Raw genomic sequence first — 21,872 nt, forward strand, 5'->3', positions numbered from 1 at the left:
CTCGCTCCTGCTGTAAAAGGACAGGTCCGTTAATTAGCGCAGAGCACAGCAACCCGCCACGTAGTCGCTGTGGATAACAAATACATCTCCTTGAAGAGAGAACCTGGCTACCCTGCAGCACGTGAGGGCAGTGTCGCTGTTAGGGGGCAGCGTGCCTGCTGCAGGGCATGCAGTGCTCGCAGGGGACTTGTGTGCCCCCACGGGGCGCTCCCACACCACGAGCATCCTGCCTCCAAAGGGGATCTGGGCAGCAGCGGGGCTCACAAGTGGTTCCCGGTAGCTCCTTGCAGAATATTGTATGGTTTTGCCCCCAAATAATCCTTCCCCGCTCTGTAATTGCTCTTCTCTAGATGTCTGATCTGTTGTTTGGTAATTAAATCAAGCAGCACAAGTCCAGAAACACCCAGCGAGCCCGGGTCTGGCATGGTGTCAACGCCTCGGAGCTGCCAATCACGGGGTTTTCACGCACAGTTTCAGACATCGCTCGGCGCTGATTGTGAGCAGATTGTTCAATCTCTGTGGTTCCTGATCCCTCCCTCACCCCCTCCTGCCCCCTGCTGCTCCGTGCCCGGTGCGGGACGCGGGGCTGGGGACATGGAGGGGATGATGCTCAGGGCAGCCCGCAGCGTGCCAGCATCACCGGGAGCTCCGAGGTGGCTCCGTTAGTGGGATCATCCAAGTGTGGAGCTGAGTGACAGCGCTGGGGTCCCCGTGCCTCTCTCCTCATCCTGTGGCTGGTGCTGGGTGCCCACGGGTCACAGCGCAGAGCCTGGCAGCTGCCAGCAGCCCTTGCCGTGAGCCGGCCGGCCGGCTGGCGGGGGTCACGCTCTACTTGCCTGGGATGTCCTCCAAACACCGTCCAGTCAGAGGGAATTTTCAGCCTGACTGGTGATTTGGCTTCGTCCTGCAGGTAGCAGAAGGTTTCCTGCAGGGCTGGGGGACTCCAGCAGCTCGGGCAGTGATCGCATGGCAGGCGGAGCCGTGTCCTTTAGGATGGATGGAGCAGGAGGAGCAGGAGCGGCTGGAGGCTGTGGGTCCCAGCACGCAGACCTGCCCCAGACTGTAGCCAGGGGCACAAACCATGCTGGCAGATGACCGATATGCCCAAAGACTGTTATTTTAGCGATACGGCTTGCCTTTTTCTGGAGCAAGACCCGTTGCCAGGGAAAATGCTCAGAGATGCCTCACAAAGCCAAGAGAGGCAAAATCCGCCCAGAAAAAAAACTACCCAGGCAGCGCGCTCCCCTCTGCCCGGAGAGCTGGGGGCAGAAAGCAGGCAGTGCACAGGGGACCAGAGCAATGACAAGGGCCACCAAGTCCTGGTGACTTGGCTCACTGATGCTGAGCCCAACCTCATCTTCCCAGCACGATGCAGTCGAGGTGGGGCTCGGGGCAGCACCGGCAGTGGTGGCAGCGCTGCGGGCGACGGGGCGTTCCTCCCTCCGCCAGAGCTATTTATCTTGGGAGAAACAGAGGAATATTTTGTATCTTTGACAAAGCAGCACTTTACGGGCGCTTGACACTTTATTAACTAATCTCTGGTACTTGAGTAATTTATTATGTTTAAGCTGGTGCCATCAAGTCTCTCAGCAGTGTCCGTGTGCGCCGGGAAATAAATTAAAGACTGTCCAGAGATACTTGGCTCATCGCTGTGATTGCTGGGCTAGCATGATGGAGGGCTAAGGTTCTCTCCTCCTGCAAATTGGAAATTAGGAATTAATAAGACGACAGGACCGGGAGCCCTGCTAGCTGTGCCTGGCGGGGAGGCAGTGGCCGGGCTCGGTGGTGCTGCGGCTCCCCGTTGGCCCCCAGCCGAGCTCCCTGCCCTGGGTGCCCCATCCAGGGCTGAGAGTGGTGCAAAGCCTAGAGCCTTGCAAGTGTTTCAGAGACATAAATGGGATGATGTGGGTAATTACAGGCCTGTCAGGCTAACATCAATCCTGGACAATATAATGGGAGAGCTGATACAGGATCTGATTAATAAAAAATTAAAGGAGGTAATATAATAAATGCCAATCAACACAGGTGCGTGGAAAATAGATCTTGTCAAACAAAGTTGATATCTTTTTGATTACATTACAAGTTTGCTTGATAAAGGTAATAATGTTGATGTAGTGCAGCTCAGCTTCTGCAGGCAGGTGAGTTGGTGCTCAAAGGGTTTGGAGAAAGGGACTGAAGTGCGGCGAGCAAGGTGGCAGACGTTGACGGGATTAAAAACGAGCTGAGTGGCAGATCTCACTGCAGGCAGAGACGTGGCATCTTCGTGGGGTGCAGCGCCTCTGCCAGCATCCCCTCAGCACTGCTGCTGGCCTTGGGTTTTCTGCTGAGCCAGAAGCACAAAGCACATTTACTGGGGCTAGAGCCTGTGGGAGCGGGCAGAACTGGAGCTGGGGTTACCATACGAGGGAGCAGGTCACCGAGAGGCAACGCGATGCAATGTGCAAACGGGGTACAACCGAGCAGGACCACATGGAAATCCTGCTCCTGGTTCCGGGGTGCCTGGGGACCCCCATGGCCCCTCTGGGCTGGGGCCAGGACCACCGATAGCGGGGGCTGCCCAGCTCGGAAGTTTAAAGCTCTTCTGACAGCAGCAGCAGCAAAACCATGAGCGGGCCCATCCGTCAGTTTCCATGGCAACTCAAAATTACTCACTTTGGGGAGGAGGGACCAGCCCTCGCGCAAGAGCCTCCCTGCTTCTGTGTGCGCTGGCAGTGGGCTGGGGTGGTGTTTTTCTTCTCACAAGCCACGGGTGACATGAATGCATGGGCAGACTCAGAGGATAATTAAAACATGTACCATTTAACGAATGACAACAATTGAAACTTTAATTACTCAGCCTGTGTCTGTTTTTTTCCTCCCCAAATTGCCCAACTCACGAAAGGAAGTAAGAAGGAGTAGGGAAGGAGACTGAGGGCAAAACCTGATTACGTTTATTAAGCCAATACAAAAACTCGGCACTGTAATAATAATTAAATTAATTATAAAAGCAATTTGCTTCCGAAAATGTGATTTGACAGCTTACAGGCTATTGCACCGATCCAACAGCCTCGGCTGAAAGTAGGCAGGATGCAAACCCACCCAGAGGGATTGCCGTGCCGTTCTGATGAGGTGCCAGGACGGGAGGACAGAACTGCCCCGAGCTCGCTGCGGCACCTGAGGGGGGACGAGGTCCTGTGGCAAAGCACAATGCAGGGCTCTGCAAAGCATCACCTGGCTGTGGGTGAAGGTGTTTGCAGCCCGGGGGCCTTCCCCGTGCATCTATGAGAGCTTCTGGCTTGGTAGTGGCTGGGGAGAAGCCCCCGGGGGCCAGCACCCAGCCTGGCACACGCGTCCTCTCTGTTCCAGCTCTGCGTGGGCATGGCAGCAACGCAATACCCGGTCTGCAGGAACGAATTCCCACTGTGGGTGTCGCATGGGAGCAGGGAAGTGCAGGTGATGCCTTGGCCAGGGTGCATGCATCGCCTGCCCGGGTCGCATCCTGCCCAGCTCAGCTCCACAGCCCAAGCACCCTGGGAGCGTTTCGTGCTCCAGCTGCTGCCCCAGCTTGTCCTCTTCCACCACCTGGTGTGAGCTCTTCCCCTGTGTCCAGCCTGAACCAGGGTTCACTGAAAACGAAGGAAAGCACCAGAGCTGAATGCAAATGGGCATCTCTAACCGCTTGTTCGCAGAAAATAATTTTGGGGATGGCTACGTGCTTATAACCTTTCTAATGCCAGGCAGAAGGTGGTTTATGACTTTGTTGAAAATAAAAAATAATCTGCTGAAAGATGAGAAAAGAGCTGGCTTGGAAGTGACAAGTTTTTGGCCTAAACTGCTGGATCTGGAAAGCTGTTCAAAGAAAGCAGATTGCTTTCAACCAGAAACAGTTTGATTGAAAACCTTGTTTTCCATAGGAGAAAAAAAGTTTTGACAAAACACTTTTATACCAGCCTCGCTCCTTTCTTGCTACCGGCACTGGATATCGCCACTCTGCCCGTCATCAGCGAGGTGATGGGATGTGTGTCCGCAGCCAGAGCGGGTGCTGGTGCCTGGGGAGCAGCCGTCAGCCAGGGCAGGCTCCTGCTCCCCTGGTGCCTTCCCACATCCTTGGGGTGGGCAGGGGGATTGGAGCTGAAATCTGGGATACTTACCCGCAGCATTGTTCCCAAATTGCCTCTGATTGCTGTGCAGGGACTGGCTCTGCGTTCCTACAGCCTGCTGGGCTGCATTTTGCGGTTTTTGGCTTCTTTTTTTTAATGATGGAGGTTGCTTCTTGCCTTCCAAAGTAGGTCAGAACCTCAGTGAGGAGCTTTTCAAACACTCTGGGTTTTGAAGCTGGGAAAAACTATGCTCTTCTTTCTCCCATCCCGCTCCCTTCTCCAAAGGCACGCTGACATCCAACCACTTTAAACCACTGGGTTTGAGCAGCAAATTATAAGTTAAATTATAAATAATGCCCGGCTTTCCAAGGGCTCTGACTATTACGCCAGACTCGGAGTCATTCACCCAGCCTGTCTCTGCATCCCGGCCAATGCAGTCATTATGCCTACAGGGTGCCTGGCTGCATCGATCACCTTGAAAAATGCATGAGCTTGCTCCCCTTGTCAGGCAGCGCCTGGAGCACGGGAACCTGCGGCAGCCCCGAGCAAGGGCCACGGCCCCAGAGCTGTCCTCTGCCCGTACAGTGAGCTGGGGGCACCCGGGGGCTCGTGGGCTTTGGGGAGACCTGGGGAAGGAGCTGGGTTTGTGTGGGCTTCCAGCAGATCTGGTGCTGGTGAGCAGAGCCCGATGAGCGCACGCTGCCAAAGGCAGGAGGGAAGATTTGCGCACGTACGCGGTGAGAGCGCGTGCAGGTGCCGTGTCCTTGTGTTCTGTGCTTGCTGCTGCTGGCAGCAGATGCAACCAGAGCTCTAATGGCAGGGGAGACCAGGGCAAGCTTCAGAGAGAGGATGTCTGAAGGCAGCGTGGCCGTGCCATAACCAGGCAGGACTCGGGGAAGATGCTGGAGGTGCTGGCGAGGCTGTTCCTGCGGCTCACCCCGCACCTCGCCCCTCGGGCTTCCATGGAGGTGTAATGGATGGGGAAGAGTAGGTCTGAAGGTCTCGGGGGCACAGAAGACAGCGCGTGAGCCATCAGTCAGGTGCAAAAGCAAAGAAGTAACATTTCAGTGCAGTAATTTTTAATAATTTATGATTTTCTCTCCGTTCCCTGAGTGTTATTACCTCACTTAATATCATTTACAAATTACACATGATCCCATCAATTGTAGTAAAGTGAGGAAGTGTCTGGGAGATGCTCAAAAATCAAATGCTATGGAGCAAATGAGAATTTATGAAGCTGAGCGGGCTGCAGAGGTGGCGGGGCGGCAGAGCAGTGCCCGGGATGCCCTGCGATGCCCCGAGACGTGGGCACTGCAGAGGGGAGGTGGGGGACAAGGGACTGGTGTGCCACCAGGTGGGCTTCTCTTGGAGCTGTTTTTTGTGACAAATACAGAAATAAGCAAGGCAGCAAAGGAGCATGTTTTGAGCTGGCTGTGCTGGGGGAGAGCAGAGGGAAGGGGGGGGTCTTTGAGGCCATATAACCCCAGCTCCCCACTGTGCTCCCCAGGGGCAGCCTGGCGGCTCCCAGCAGTGCAGGGTGGAGATGCAGCCCCTCTCTGGGGACTGGGGGCTGTGACACAAGGCTGGGACATGCAGCACGGGATGTCACCTGTTGCTTTGGCTCTTTCAGCAAGTGCACTGCTTTGCTGCCATCGCCCAGCAGGGCCTCTATGCACGGGCAGGAGCACACACACAAATCCCGCTCTGCTGCTAACGGCTTCGTCATTCGGCAGGGGAGAGGCCGAGCCCCTCCCACCCCCACGCCGCTTTCTTGTTTGTCTTTTTTTTTTTTAATATCGTTTCCTCCTGCAAGAAATAAAGAGTGAAAGAAAGGAAGCGAGCCAGCCCTTTCCCCGCTCTTCTCCTCCTCCTCCTCATTAGCGCTGCATCCCAGGGAAGGCGCAATTTCCTTTGTGTGGCTGGTGGCACAGAAATCTTCTCCATGGCAACACGGCCGGTGGCGAGCAGTGCCGGGCCTCCAGGATGCCTGCGAGGGGGCACCGGGCTCTGGGGGCAGCCGGCTGCAGGGGGGCTCTGGTGGCAGCCCGGGGCTGTGCATGTCCCCGAGGGGCACGGAGCAGGGATGCTGCATGGCCCCAGCACGTCGTGGCACTGCCCATTGCCTTGCTTTTGTCCAAAGAAAGAAGAAGTTGTGGTGAACATCCAGTGTCCTGCACGCTCTGGGTTGAGGGTGTTTGTGGGGACAGCAATTAGCCAGAAAATAGCTGGTGGTATGGCTGGGTGCCCGGTTTGCCCACACTGCTGTGTGCCAGAAGCACGGTCCCAGCACGGGACGTCCCTCCTGTGGCCCTGCTGCTGGCAGGGATGGGGCAGCCGGGGATGTGGCCACCTTTGGAAGCGACTGCGTGCGCCCATGGGGCTGACCTGGGGCTGCTGGTGTGCCCCCCACAAGCCAGGCACCCATCCTGCCTCTGTCCCCCCTGTGTTGCAGCTGGGAGGAAACTTCTTGTGGCTTCCTCCTTGAGACTGAGCTGGGGAAGGGGTGGAAATGATCCTCCGTGCAGCTTCCTGCGGCATTCCTTAATTATCCTTCTCACAAGGTTCAGACACAAGCAAGTCTCTGCAGAGAAAACAGCCCTTTGTTATCTAATAACTCACAGAGAACAGCGATTTGCATACAGCAAGAGGAACAGGAAAAAAAGCAGAGGAAAATGCCTCCCTCTGAACATCACAGAAGCATTTGATGGAAATAACTCACCCTGGCCGATCTCCCTGTCTGGAGTTCTCCCCGAGTATCTGGGACGAGTGGGACTCGCAGTTCTCTCTTCTTAAAGGCACTGCACTTGGCAGAGCCTTTTAACTAAATTGAATGTCTCTGTCCTGCAAAAATATGCTTACATGCTGCCTTTCATGCCAGCGCACCTGGACACGGTGGTGATTGCACTACAGAAGAGCAAAGCCAGATGAAAAAGCTTATCAAATGTCAGTAGAAATGTAAGTGGTCAAGAGCTGGAGTGCCTGTTCAGCAGCGGTTTTCATCCCCAGATTGAGAGGAGGAGTGAACTATCAAGGCTCAGTGTTAACTGCAGGATTTGTGTTGGTTTGTAAAAGTCTGAGCCTCAGCCGGGGCTCAGGCAGCTGCTGGTGCCCCCTGGGCTACCTGGTCCCCATCCTGCAGGGGCTCGGAGCAGAAGGGTTTGGGAAGGCACCGTGGGTGCTGTCCTGCACGCTGTGGCATCTCCTTGGCAAGCTCAGGGCTCGTGGCCCAGCCCGGCGGGTGCCAGCCTTCATCTGGCAGCCACGTGGAGAGAAGGGGTGACGGGAGCTCGTCTGCGGAGAGCGGGTTGGGGTGAGGAAAGCTGGAAATGGAGAGGTTTTGATTCAATAAATGTTTGTTGGCATCGGTAAATATACAGAGGGTACGGCTGGGCTCAGTGGAAAGGGACGGTCTTATCTGCAATCAGATTATTTTTAAGTGAAAAGACAGTAGCAGCTGCTAAAATGCATTGACTTGTTGAAAACGTATAGATTTGGATACCAGTGCCATAGAGAGCTATCACTTAGGTGTCTCAGCCCATCTGCGTAAAGTAACTATTGATTTTGGTTGATATGCATTGATTCCAAGAAAACTGCCCTGCTTTGAAAATGAACTTCCAGTAGTTTCAAGGGAAAATGCAATGCGCTGTCTCCCTTGCAGGGCTCCCTTGTTTTGTTAAACATGTCTTGCGTGTTTGAAAAACAGAAGCAAAGCCAAACAAATAGCTCGGAGGGAATTAAAATGCATCGATTCTCAGGGTGGGAATAATGGCCTCCGTTAAAAGCTTTTGGAGACGTTAACATACATTGCTTTGAATAAAGATCTCCCTCTGGCCCACGGCCCCTGCACCTGCTGCCATGACAATTATTTGGATGAGAAGGTGGGGAGCTGAAACGCAGCCGTACCGCCCCGGAGCCTCTGTGCTGTGGTGCCAGGCAGGGGGACACCAGCTCGGGGACAGCTCGGAGGGGTTAGGTCCTGGGGGCTGACTCTTGTGCACTGCAGAGCTGCAGGATCCAGGGAATAAGGGTGGGAGGCACTGGGAGGCCTCGTCCTGCCCGTCCCCCTGCCCCGGGATGGGGTCAGTGCAGCCACATCATTTCCAATGGGCCCATGTCTAATATTTTTTTTAAGTTCCCAGGAGATGATTTCACACCTCCTGGAGTGATCCGCACCAATAACATCCTGTAAATGGAGATCTACTGCTTTATACGGTATTGGTTGTATTTCGTGTTCATTTCTTACCTTTTTTAAGCCAGCATTATGTATTTAACAGTTACCATTCTATTGCCCAGGCATTTGGAGGCTGTGAGAGGCAGCCTCTGCCCTGTGGGGTAAGGACCTTGAGGACGTGGTGGCTTCCCCAGTGTCCCTGCCTGGCAGGACAGCCCTGCTCCTTGTCCCCTCTCCTCCTGGGCGGGAGGGGATGCTCTCACACCTCTTATAAATGCAATTAGCTGCTTATAAAGGGCTCTCACAAAGAGGCAGGGTTGCTGGACAGAGCTGTTCCTTGGGGTAGCGCTGGGCTGCCCAGAGTGCCGCTCCGCAGCCCCTCTCTTCCCAAAGCAGCCGAGGCTTTCCCAAAAGCTGTCACTAGCCCGAGAGTGTTCCCGTGCCCTGCAGGGTGTCTGGCTGTGTGTCTGTCCCTCACTGTCCGTCCGTCTGTCCCACCCCAGGTCTCTTTTCCCTCGTGGTCATTGTAATTGGCAGGGAACGGGCAGTAATTCTGCGGCGGGTCCTGGCCAGCCCGACCCGACAGAGCCTTGTCACTTGGATCAACAGGCAGAGTCCATCTGGGAGACCAAGCCCTAGTCCCTCCAGCAAGTCCTTACTGTTAATTAAAGGTATTAATTGGCATGCAGCCTGCTTGTTTAAAGAAACGGTGGCCTCTGCAGTAATTAGAGATGCACGGAGCTGCCCTCAAACGACGGGCGTGGGCGGGAAGGCGGGTGGCGGGGCTCTGCTGGCGCGGGGGCTTCTGTCCCCACGTGTACTCCTGGGGGGATGGATGCTGCTGCTGTGGCTGGGCACAGAATTGGGGAGCACTGGAGTGAATGCATGTCTGGAGCTGGATCCAGACTTCTACTCCCCGTGGCCGTGCCCTGGCTGCTCGCTGCACCATGCCGGTGCTCCAGGTGCACGGGGCGGGTGCGAGCAGGGGGATTTTATTGTTGGGCACGACGTTTTGTTGGAGCAGATGATTTCTCCTAGGCTCCCTACCTTTTGCTGTTCAATTTTCATTATAAACCTCAGGAGGGGTGTGTTGCATGCTGTATTTTGCTTTTGCTAAGAAATGGTAATTCCACGGAAAGCCGGCTGCCGCTGCGCGGTGTGAGGGTGCGCAGCCCCGTGGGACGAGCACGGCACTGCCCAAGTTTCCCAGGCCCTCCACCCGAACTTCGTTAGAGTCTTTGCAGTTCAATTTCTGCATGTAGTCTGAGAGCAACATGAAAATTAGATCTAATAATGAATGATTACAACTTTCAAGTTAAGTCTAGTTGGTTGACTAATCAATTTGGTTAAGTGAAAATCCATAGCAAATGAGTCAGCCGCAGTACAACATTTCTCCATCCAATTTAAATTAAAATCACCAACCATAATAATTTCACAATTACTCTGTGAGGATGCACCAGGGACTTGCCCCTTGAGAAAGAAAATGTCAAGGACTGCAGGAGAGGCACCAGGGGCACGGGGGAGAGAGGAGCAGCCCTCGGCCGCCCGCCTGGGTCGCTGTGAGCACAGGGACAGGGACGGATGCTCAAGCAGCCGGGGGGCATTGCTGGCTCCACAGGTGACACCAAACTGGAGGCTCCTTCCCACCCCAGCACCAAAGCACAGCACCTCATGTCTCCCCAGCCCCAGCCCACCCTCCTGCAGGGTGCATCCAGCCTACCAGAGGGACTCGGCCAATATTTATATCGAGGGAGCAGAGGAGTGTGAGAGGGGAGCCCGGTACTGTAGATCAATTTGTAATTTTTCTTTTTTGCTGTGGCAGGAGTGTGAGGGATGCGAACATTAAATCTCCAGGAAAGTCGCCTCTGCAGCAGTCTTTAGTGGTCTGAATTATTTATTTGTGTACAGTTGTGCTACACACCGAGCCATACAAAAATAAATAAGACCACAGCAGGCTGCGCCTGGAATGGAGTGGATGTGTGCTTGGGTGCAGGTCTCCTCGGGACGGGTCTCATCCTTCACACCAGCAGGATGCAAGCAGGAGGGTCGGGTGCTAGGGACCAAAAGAAGCTTCTTATTCTGCTTTCTGTCACATCCTCGGCCTCCTCTTGCATACGGCAGGTAATTAACGATCCGTTCACATGGCAAGTGGAGGGTGAGACAACTCTGGCGGATTAATAATTTAATATTCTTACAGAACTCCATACCTGTGCAAAACACCTGGATGCATTCCTTGCAAACTCCCTTCCGAGCCACTGGCCCGGCAGGGAAGGCTTCCCAGGGGTTTCTGTGCACGGCCACCGCACACGTCCTGCTCGGCGCGGGGAGCGCTGGCAGTGGGCGGCTGCTCAGTGCAGCCCTGGGAGCGTGCTGGCTGCTGCATCCATCTGCACAGCTGCTGCTCTGCCAGGCTCTAACTCGATTGCTTTGTAATGTACTTCTCTGCTGCGGTGTGCACGCAGGCAGAGCTGCGTGAAGCCCGGGCGGTGCCGGTGCGTTGCGTGTTGTGCACGAGGTGCTCGCAGCCCGCAGGAGCTGGATGGAGGTGGCGCAAAGCTGAGGGACTCGGCTCTGGAGGGGAATGTGTGGTGGCCTCATGGGTCAGGGCAGAGTGAAATTCCAGAGGTTTCCCAGCATGGAAGCTGGGAAATGGCTGGCATGCTTGCTCAAAAGGGAGAAACAATTGACACTGAATAGCATGGGGGAGAGCACACCAGCCTGGGGAGCAGGAGCCCCTGGGGTCTGCAGCCACCAGCCCCTCCCCGCTGCAGCTGGCTGGGCTGTGGCACTGCTGCCGTGCTCTGTTTTTATTCCCCTGGCACCTCCCAAAAATACCGGGCTCGCGGACACTTTGCCTCCCATGTGACTCGGGCAAAACTTTGTAAGGGCTGTCCTAATAAATAATAGAGCATCTTCCTTCCCTCACTGTTGTGAAAGAGCTCCTGCCTGACGTGGGAGAAACCTTTTGATGCATTTTGATAAAAGAGCCAGGCAGTGGTGAGTGAAAGCCAGGAGACATTTATTTAATGCCGCCAACACAAAGGTCCCGGCGCTGACGCCCGCTGCAGAGCGATTGTGCCCGCTCCCGAGCTGATGTCTCCACCTCACCTCACCCAGGCTTGGGGAATTGGGGCTGTGCCGGGGCCATGTGTGGGTGGGAGGAAGGTTTTGGGGGCTGTGGAAGGTCAAACACCAGCCCCAGCTCTCCAGGGGTTTGGGGGGTCAGCCACCAGCCCCAGCTCTTGGGGTTTTGGGGCATTACCAGAGCCCTGCCCCGAGCTGGGTGCGGGCATCAGGGTGTGCAGAGCAGTAACTGGAGATGTCCATGGAAGCAGGGCTTTGTTCGTTCGGTTTTCATCTGCTGGAAGGAAATGATTTTGTTAGGTTAACACTGCAATTATCTCTCCAGAAAGCCTTCACCGTCTGAAGATGCTTCTGGAAGAGGCACCCAGCTGAACCAATGAATCGTGCCAGATTCTAAACGAGCACCGTCCCACCAGCCTCCTGGGGGCTGCGAGCTGAGCCCTGGCTGTCCCTGCTACGAGAAGCCCAACTGGCCAGGGAGACCAGGTGAGGCTGCCCTCAGCAGCAAGGCTGTCCTGGGGGTTAGTGAGGCTGAAACAGCTCTGCTCCTTCAGCCGAGCCCACCAGCCACGTGTCCCTGAAGGCAGGCAGGCAGACAGACGGACAGGCCGTGCCCCTGCGCACTGAGCGCTGCCTGCTGCGTTGCTGCCGTCTCCCTGGGGCGTTTTGTCCCCCCCGAGCTCCCCTCGGTGATGCTCACGCACACACACAGCGGGCTCAGCACAAACACAGCGCTGCGCCTAGCCCAGAAATCTTGGTGTTTTCCTCCTGGAAAGCAAAAAGGAGAAGAGAGGACGGCACGTGGCTCACGTAACAGATGGAGCCATGGATTATTTGGAGCCTCTTGTACTAATTTTACAAATGCTGCATGTCTGCAGGCTTTTAATAGTTGAATTCCTGGCTAAATGGATAAAGAATATGTCCTGTGGGGACTAAAGGCTTTGGGGAATAACTTATGCAAATCCTCCCATCTGAACGCAGGTGGTGACGAGTTTGCTGCAGTTTCTCTCGTGGTGGTGGTGGCAAAGATGCAGGCTTGGGTGGCGTGAGCCAAAAAGCCCCAAAAGGACAAAATCATGAAGCTTGCTTGGCCCTGGGTGAGCGTGCCTGGTACTTTGGAGGTACCAAGGCCACGAGGAGATGAGAGCCATTGCCTGGGAAGATGTGAAGGGGCAGGGTATTCGTGGCTCTTTGGGAAGCTCTGTGAGCCCCATTCAGGGAGGAGGCCGCCCGCTTCCCACTCATCCCTGCCTCGAGGGCCCTTTGGGATGCAAATCCTCTGGTTTTATCCCTGCTTTAGCTCCAGCTAAGAGGCAGAGCCCAGGCAGAGTCGCAGCCCGGTTGGGCAGCACGAGCTGAGGTGTTGAGAGGTGCATTATGAATGCAAGGTGTAGGGAACAGAAATTATTAAACTCACAGATAGCAACAGAGCTCCCTTTGTGAGCGGTGGAGATGGGAAATTATGCTGAAGCAATGCATTGCAAATCACCCAATGAAAGGCAGAGAAGGCCCTTTTATCCTCCGGGCCCTGAAGTTTTTCCGGTATCTTTGTATGCAGAGGCATTCCTTCAGGGGAGAAAGAGAAGCCAGCAATTTTGTGGCTGATTGGCAGGCTGTCCAGTGCCAATAAAGATATTTGTTTTTTCATAGAAGTGCTCACAGACTGAAATCTCACTCTTGCATTTTCCATTACAGAGGAAAATGAAACTTGGAATGCTTTCTCCATTAGCGCTGCTTAGCCTCGGAGTAATAGCAGTGCTTGAGTGACTTGAAAGGAGAAACACTCCGCTCCGGCAAAGCGCCCGGTGCCGACATGCCGCGTGGAGCGTGCCTCACCTCGCCGGGAGCTGGGCGCAGCAGAACCCCCGTTATTTGTATTTCTGAGTCCCAGGAGCACCAGGAGGCTGCAGGGCGAGGCGGGGGGGCCGGTGACAGGCTGAGGGATGAGGGTGTGAGGAAGGCGTGGTGCCCACTGCTTTTCACCTGATGCATCCAAGGTGGCTTTGGTGACCTGCTCGGTGCAGCACCAAAGGTGGCAGCAGCACCGGGATGGGAGCTCCTGCTGCAGAGGGCATCTCTGACTGCCAGGGGATGTGGAGATGGATGGAGGCAGTCCTGCTGGGCAGCACAGCCCAGGGACAAGAGGTGGTCCCCCGGATCCCCACCGGTCCCAGTCCCTGTGGGTCCCAGCGTCCCCCCAGTGCCCAGGGCTGGGTCCCCTCCCTGCTCCCTCCAGGCCCTGCACTGCCTCCGTGCTCGTGCAGATCCCCGGCAGAGAGGAAGAACATCTGTTAACACAAATGCCTTCCTAATTTCTTCTTAACTCTCACTCGGCATCTGCGCCGAACAAGCCCTGTTCAGCTTGTACAGTGTTTATTTCTGGAACGGGCTCAAAAGCGCCGCGGAGCCGGGAGCAGGGAGGGAAGAGCCGCTAAATCTTTAATAACACGCCGAGTCAGAACTTCTGCCACGCTCCGTCCTAATCACACGGGGGAGAATAACCAGAGACAGGATTTCTTAATAACAAACACCTTTGCAGCAGCTCATTAAATCACTGCATTTCTGAGGCACAGCAGGACACTTGTGTGAATAAATAGTGCAATCTCCTAGTCTGAAGTATTTTCACATCTGAGTTATTTCCCCTGCATATGATCAGCTCCTTCCTTTTTTTTTTTTTTCTTTCCTTTGCTCCCCATCTCTACAGCGAATGATTTTCGCTGATGAGCACAATTAACAAATGAGAGACAAAGTCGAAAAAACACATCCCCCCCCCGGTTCATTCTTTAATGTTGTACAGTTTAACAAATAGCGGAGGAAAATGGAGTGAAGAGAGATTGCTGATGATGATCTGAAGGCGCAGCTTTTTTCTCCTTTTTGCTGCCTGCCTTTGTAGACAACAAAATGCAAAAAAAAAAAAAAAAAAAAAAAAAAAAAAAAAAAAGGAGAGAAAAGAGGGTGGCAATATAAAAGGAAGGAAAGAAAGACCCTCTTCAGGGTGTTTATCCAAGCAGCATGTTTGCTCATTTCCTATCCTAGCTCATGCATAACGCCAATGAGATGGAAAGGGCCTGTTTTGCTCCAGAGGTGCCGACGAGCTGGGAGACACGCCACACAATTGACTGCAGTGAAATAAATCGAGCAAAAGGTTTCCTTCCACCACCCCCAGCTCTGCAGGGTTCACAGGAGGGAGCAAATGCATCCGTCAGTGGCAGGCTCCACAGGTGCAGATATTTCAACGGGTGAGGGGTGTTCCCAGAACCCGGTTCAACCCATCCCAGAGGGATTTTCCTCCTCACAGACGTCCTCCTCCCTTGCTGGGGTGATGCCCAGGGGAATGGCAGGGTGGTGGGCAGGGGGAGGTGAGAAGGGGAGCATCGGGACCGTGCGTCTCTCATTTGGGAGCTGGCAATCGCCAGGGCTCCTGTCCTGGGCAGGGAGATGCAGAGCGAGCCTCCCCGCTCAGCAGCACAAAAAGCAGGGCCGAGCACTCACTGGCAGCAGAGGCTGATGGGGGCTGCAAGCAAATAAGGGCTGTGAGCAGGGTTTAATAGCACAATTGATTTACTTTTATAAATGCTGCAGTCGAATGCACGTCAGAAAGTGTTGTCTGGGCGATTTCTAGCGATTGATGAGCCTTGCCACCCTGATGGCACAGCTCTCACCGCGGCGCGGGCTGGAGGCAGGGCAGGGGGTGCTGGCAGGTCGCCCCTCTTTGTACCCTGGGGGCCCTGGCTGCTTTCTTGGTGCCTCCTGATGGGGGTCTGGGGGCTGCTGCCCTGCGAGCCCTCTGCACCCCAAGCCAGCTTCTGGCAGTGGCTCACTGCTCACCTTCCCCTGGCCCTTGCTCCTCACCTCCACCACCCTGCTGCCCAGGGCTCTGGCTGCTGCTTTGATGTGTGATTTTGGGGGAGGACTTCGTGTTGTCTTTTTTTTTTTTTTTTTAACAGAATGTCCCTTTTTTTCCCTCCCCCCTCTGAATGGCCAGGGTGAGGTAATGCGTCGGAGATGTGAACTTCAGCAGAGCAGTGCCATGAAGCCCCAGGTAGCGCTTATTCAGTAGTGCAACTCTCTGAGGACTCAGATAACACCACCAAAATTCCCAGCCCAGAGCACTCCATCACCTATGGGACCCCAGTCCATGCAGTGCATGGGGACACCACCACGTGCCTGAATTTATACCTGTCCACGAGATGCTTTCTATGAATGTTTTCCAGCATGGTCTAATTACAAGGTAAATAAACGGGCCCTCCCTTATAGTTAATTTGTTAGGTAGCTTTATTGCCAACAGGAGAGAGATGACACAGAAGGATATTGCATACAGTGTTGCTGGTAATTATTTTTATTACTTCATATGAGTTTTATAGTGCTAGTAGGGAGACTTTTGAGCCGCCGCTTTCCGCTTGGTGTAATTAATGTTTTCTGGGACAGCCCAGCGCAGCCGAGCTGGGGCCAGGGGCGTTACGGCACGTGGGGTCTGCCTGCTGGGCTGTGCTGGGCATCTCAGAAACACGCTGAGATACACGAGTGCCTCTGCCCCGTGCCCTGCTTCCTTTCTCTGCAACGTTTTGGTGAAGGGCATCGCTCAAGCACCAGGCGGAGGCGCCTTTGCTTCTGTATTTGTTTTGTTTCATCCCACTGAGCAAAGTGTCTATTTTAACAGCAAACTACTGGTATAAGCAAAGAACTCCTTGGTACTCTGAAGAATATTAAGGTATATAAATGTCTTTATGAAAGATGATGAATTCGTGTAGTCTTCTCTAGTGAATTTTGCTTCTGTAAATCTCACTCTCTCTTTGCATGTGCTAATTGGTCTTAGCATTAATTAATCTGATTTCATTATATTCTCTTTAATTTGTCAAGATATCATTTCTTTATTGGGCAAAGAAACACTTTAGAGGATTGTCACAATTGGAATAATTTCCGCCCTCCCTTTCTTTAAAGTTACCAAGAGAAGTCGTTATCAATTAAGCTAATTTGCATAAGCATTAGGGTAATCGTTTTAGTTTAGCCAAATTTGTGAAAATTTACATAGCAAATTGACCTTCCACATTTTCACTTAAACATATAAAGCGCAAGAGAGAATTGTGTTGGCATTGATAATGAAATGGAGTTTATTTTGCATGGTTCTCTTACTAAAAGAGGCCTAATTAGACCAAGTAATTTTTTATTTCATCCGTAATTGCAAAACAAATAAGCTCTTTGGCAGTTTCTTCCCTTTCCCTTTGCCTGTGTCACATGGATGGGGAGCGCTAATAGGGAAGTTGTGTTCTCCTAATTAAGCCTCATTTGATGTCTGCGCGTTCTTCCATCAGAGATCCTTTAGTTTCTTCCAGGTATTCTCCTGCTTGAGTCGTTCAAACTTCCTGGATCACCTATTAATAGACAATTCCCCCAGCTCGAGCTGGGCAAAAAAAGGGAAAAAGAAGAAAAAGGAAAAGAACGCTGAATGTAAAAAGCAGCGTGGCGATGGCAGCCGGCAGGGTCTCCCTCCCCTGGGTGGGGAGTTAAAGGTGAGAGGTGTTCTTGGCAGTGCCTGGGCTTGGGGACCCCAGCCCCACAGTGGGTCAGAGCCCAGGCACAGCCCTCACCGTGGTGCTCTCTGTGTCCTTCCTCACCCCCAGCAGCATCCGCTGTGCCCAGGCAAAGGCATTTGTGTTTCCTCCCTGCCTTGTCCCCGCCTCGCCCATGTGTAAAGGGCAGCACGAGGTGCCAGGCAGTGGAAAATCAGCCTCTCAGGTTGTTAACTGCGCAGAATGCCTTCCCCCCACCACCATATTTTTTTGGCCTTGAGTGTTTTTAACGGCAGCCTTCATGGTTTGATGGAGGATTTTACACTAATGCAAGGCATTACCTAGTTAATTTGGCCAGAATAGAGTGTAATTTTGCACGGTCAAAGTCATTGCTACTTGAGCTAAAAGTTCCATTACGGTGCACTGCCCACCTAGCTATTTCAGAGCACGCAGAGATAAGTAGCATTTTATTAATGGGTGTCCTCGGGAGCTTATTTAAAGGATAGCTCCTCGTCTGCATTGGAGATGAACATGGGAAAGAGCCGAGGCAGCGAGGGATGCTGGCAGCAGCCATCGGACGTGTCACCCCTGCGGCACGTGGCTGGCCACTGCGGGCTGTGTTCTTTCTGCAGGCGATGCTTCAGCCCACACAGGGCACCTCCACCCGCCTCGTTTCAGCATGGGATAAAACAACGTGCACGGTTCAGACCTCAAACACGCTTCTGAAGGGGCAGCAAGGCCAGCAGGGTGATGGTCTGGCTGGTTCCAGCACGGCTCCCCAGGACACCCGGTCCCAGCAGGGATCTGGTTGCGCAAGGACATTATTATGCCAAGCACTGAATAAACACAGAACAAAAAGTTGGCTCCTCCGCCTGTAAATAATAAATGATCCTCTTTGATCACCCGTGTTGGCTGAGGGCTCCCCAGCCTCACAAAGCTGGGACTTGGAACGAGCGGCGCTCAGCGAAAGGTTGCCCTTCCTCTACGGGCACCCAAAACACCAGAGCCGAGCAGGGGCTGCAGCTCAGGACTGGCCAGGCCACTGACACCTCGAAGCCTCCAAGGTGTGGGGTTTTGCTGTAAGGCTGGTCCTTTGCTTTTGGCTTTTCCTTCTCCGCCAAGCCCAGTGCAAAGTCGCTGCCTGCTTGCTCAGCCCTGCCCCTCTCCACCTCGCCGCAGCTACTGCTTGTGAGATAAATCCCTCTAATGTGGCTGTTGTTTGTTTTTGAAATTCTTCTGTATTTCTTCCTGCCATCCCGCTGCAGAGCAGCGTACGCAACAAAGTAAACCAACCTTGCACAAATTGTCCTGATTCCTGCCTTGCGAGTGGAGACAGCTGTGACTGATTCCAGCAAAATACCTCGCGTCTGGTCTACAAAGCCCGAGCTAATCTCCACGCCGAACCAAAGCGGGTCCTTCCTCATCACATGCTTGCACTGCCAGAGCAGGGAACGTGGATAATACTTTGGAGCCACTACAAACGCTTCGGAAAAGACTCTGCCATGGTAGCAAACAGCTGGTGCAGCTAATCCATTTTCCAAGCACATTTGCAAGATACATAATTAAGAGTTCTGTTGAGGGGGGAAGCAAAGCAGACCATTAGATTTGTTTATAACATTATGGATAGTGTAATACCCACTCAGGACCTCCTTTTCAGCAAAAGACATTAAGGTGATCCTTAGGAAACGTCTCTGGGATTTCCTGATGATGCCTGCGTGACATTAATTTTGAGTAAATATTTGCAATTCCATTTGCCGTACAATTAAGCACAACGAAGGGATCCTGCAGATTTTTTGGACTTGTTAATTGCTAGATCAGTTCAGATGATGATCCCTTTGAGTTCTCTCCTCCGATTTCCATTGTCTCCCTTTAAAATTTCTGTTGTGTTACAATGAGGGAAAGCCAAGATGTGCACATTCAGCCCCGCAAAGCCCCGTGGAGCTCAGTGGCACTTTTCCAGCGTACACCGCCTGAAGTTCTGCCCTAAAGCTGTCCGGTGCTGCAATGACAGCAGTACGGCTCGGGGCTCGAAGCCAAAGGCTGCTGTCAGCCACGCTGGTGCATGTTCAGGATGGATCATTGGGCTGAGGGAGGCTCAGGGTGTCCCCAGTGTCCCCAGCTAAGGCACCAGCCACGAGCTGTGCAGCCCAGCCCGCCTGGTGGCACCCCAAGAAATCAGTAGCAAAGACACAAACTGGGATGGCTTGAGGAAGGAGAGGGCGAGCAAATTCCTTCAGCCCCAGGCAGCTGCCTCAATTTCGGGTTGGCAGGGGCAGTGATGAGCACACTGACGAGCTGTGTGCGTGTTGCACACCCATTAACTCCTTGCTAATGAGCAATGTGGGCTTGGTGCGGCAGCAGCGTGGCTCTGCTGCACGTGGCAGAGCCTTTGCAGAGCTGCTCTCTCCACAAGCTCTTGCTTCCAAAGCAAACAAATAACTAGTGACCTGGCTGAATGCAACCCAGCCTTGGCCCGTGCCCAAACCAGTGTTTTTGTTTAAACATAACTGTGTTTAGGGCATCTGCTTCAACACAGCACCGCTGGCTGGGGCTGGAAAGGAAGCTGCGCAAGGATAGAGCAAGCCTGCTATAAAACACTCATTTCTGCTTTAAAAAAACAAACAAACAAAAAAACAACTCACTGTGGTCTTTAATTTGTCTTTAATACCCATCTAGGATGAAAACAAGGAGGTCTGCTGGGACTCCTCCCACGGCAGGTAGGAAGAATAATTTGCCTGGGGGGAAATTGGAGGTGCCCAGGGATCTGCCCTGAGGTTTGCAGTAGACCATGGGGGCAAGGCAGTGGAGATGCACCCAAGGCTCCATCCTGGGGCTTCTGCTGACTGGAGGAGGGTAAGAAAACCCTGTTGGAGACCTGGAGCCTGGTCTCGAGGTGTGGGGCTGTGCTCCTGGGCACCGTGAGCCCTTGCTCCGTGCCGGCTTTGTCTCTCACTGTGCTTTTGTGTGGATTCCGTAATTTAGTGGCTCTGTGGATCTGGAAAGGGGCTACATGCTGTGTTTCCATCCTGTCGGGTGTACAGAGCCTGCCCTGCACACATTTAGGAAGCTAAGGACTTTCCTAATTGCAGTGTGAACACACTGAGGTGGGCTCCTGTCTGTCTAGCTGTCAGGGAGGACAAGTTGGCGGTGAGTCAGAGGCAGAGATGTGGAAACGATGCAGGAGAAAGGGAATAGTCTGTGCTGGGCTTAATCACAGGGGCCAGGTGCTTTACATTTTTTACAACAAAACTCCGTTTCCTCCAGGTGCCTGAGGCTAAGTGCAGCCTGGATGGTGCTGCCGGAGCTCATCAGGCTGACTTGCCTGCCAGGCACCATCTTTCACAGCACCGGGCAGTGGCACCTGGGCACCTCTGCACCCATGGCACCTAATTCAGGGCGAGTCCTCGCTGTGCACTCGCTCCTGGAGCATTGAGGTGTGTGATGTGGTCGTCACCCAGCTCCAGCCTCACCCTGGAAGCTGTTTGCATTGTTATCATCATCATTATTATTTTGCTCTTATTTATTGTTATCGTCAGTGATGTGAGTCCCTCGCAGGTGGAAAGGAGGGGATTTTTTTTTTCCTTGTGGAGGGATCCGGGAATCCTCCACCTACCTGTGTAGTATTTATTATGCCTGGTTAAAATCATTAAAGCCTTTGTTAGTGGAGCTGACTGACAAGGGGAGTAGATTAATATTAGAACACCCTGTCAAAAGTGGTGAAAAGGCTGGATTGATTTTGTAGGAAGTTTAGTCGGAGTTGTGTGTAAAGCCCTTGGGGGGTTACACTGCAGTGAATCAATCTCCTATATTAGCAAGTCCCTGTGGGAATAGTCAACCTCACTGTTTATTACAGCCAAGGCTGCATATAATAGGGCCGGTAGTCGCTCGCCTCCCTCTCCCTCTCTCCTTTCTCGTAATTTGCTACTTGCGATTGCAGCCACACAGAGGAGCACCTGAGATAAACAAAGGTGCCCAGGGTCTCTGGTGGCAGCAGAGCGGGCGAGGCGGGGACGAGCAGAGACCCCTGCAGCCGGCTGGGTCCCCTCCTGCTGGCTCAGCACCACTGCCTGCTGGGGGCAGCTCCAGCGCTCCCCCCGGGGCTGCTTTCAGCCTGGGGAGCCCTCATGTCTTATTTGCCGTGGCAGCTTTCATCCTGGTGCCCAGGTAACAGAAAGAATACACACAGGACGCTCTCACGGAAAGCTTTTGCAAACAGCAATTAACAGAATCCCCCAACGCGTGTGTTGGGGGAGTTTTTGGCAACCCTGGAGCAAAGAAAAAAGCCTGCAGTCGAGAGCCGGATGCCCGTGCGCTTGGCTGGGCCTAATTGCATCCAATTAGTGCTGTATGGAAATGAGCAGAGGGGCAGCAAGGACGTTGTGGGCCCCACGCTGTAAGGCTGTGAGTTGGGGCTGGGGGTGCAGACCCCCAAGCCCCCCCAGCAGCTGCAGCCCCAGCTCCTGAGCTGCTGTCCCAGCCCCTGGTGGCACAGCAGTGTGGCCCTGGTGTGTGGCCACATCCAGATGTCAGCCTGTTTTTTTCAGAGGAACGTACGCCGGGTGGCACGAGCTAAACCATCAGGAACTAACTGGAGCCTTTTCAGACTCTGGAGACGTACCACATTTAGCCGAAAGAGGTTAAAAGGCAATTGTGCTGTGTAAAGAGACCATGAAATAAAAGCTCCTGCTTTACTCTGGAGCTGGCTGGCCTGGGCTGCGAGCACAAAATGAGTTCTCTTTTCTCACTGCCAGTGCCGTAAGCTTTCTGGGGGATGCTGGACATTGCTGTGGGTTATCATCAGGACAAGGCCCTGCTGCTGGAACACGGTGCCCTGATGGGGGCAGCCACCCCCCTGCACCCCGGCGCTGCTGCCCTGCTCTACTGGGCAGCTCCGAGTGATTGAGATGTTGGTGACACCAAGTGCCCTAGCCTTCAGTTCTGCTGCTCCCTTTTGGATATTTTTCTTCCAAATTCTCCCTCAATGGTGCAGAAGGACCTGCTGCATGCTGCAGAGTTTGGTTTCCGTGC

Source organism: Aythya marila (assembly GCF_965140915.1).
Source record: "Aythya marila genome assembly, chromosome: 23".
Lineage (NCBI taxonomy): Eukaryota > Metazoa > Chordata > Aves > Anseriformes > Anatidae > Aythya > Aythya marila.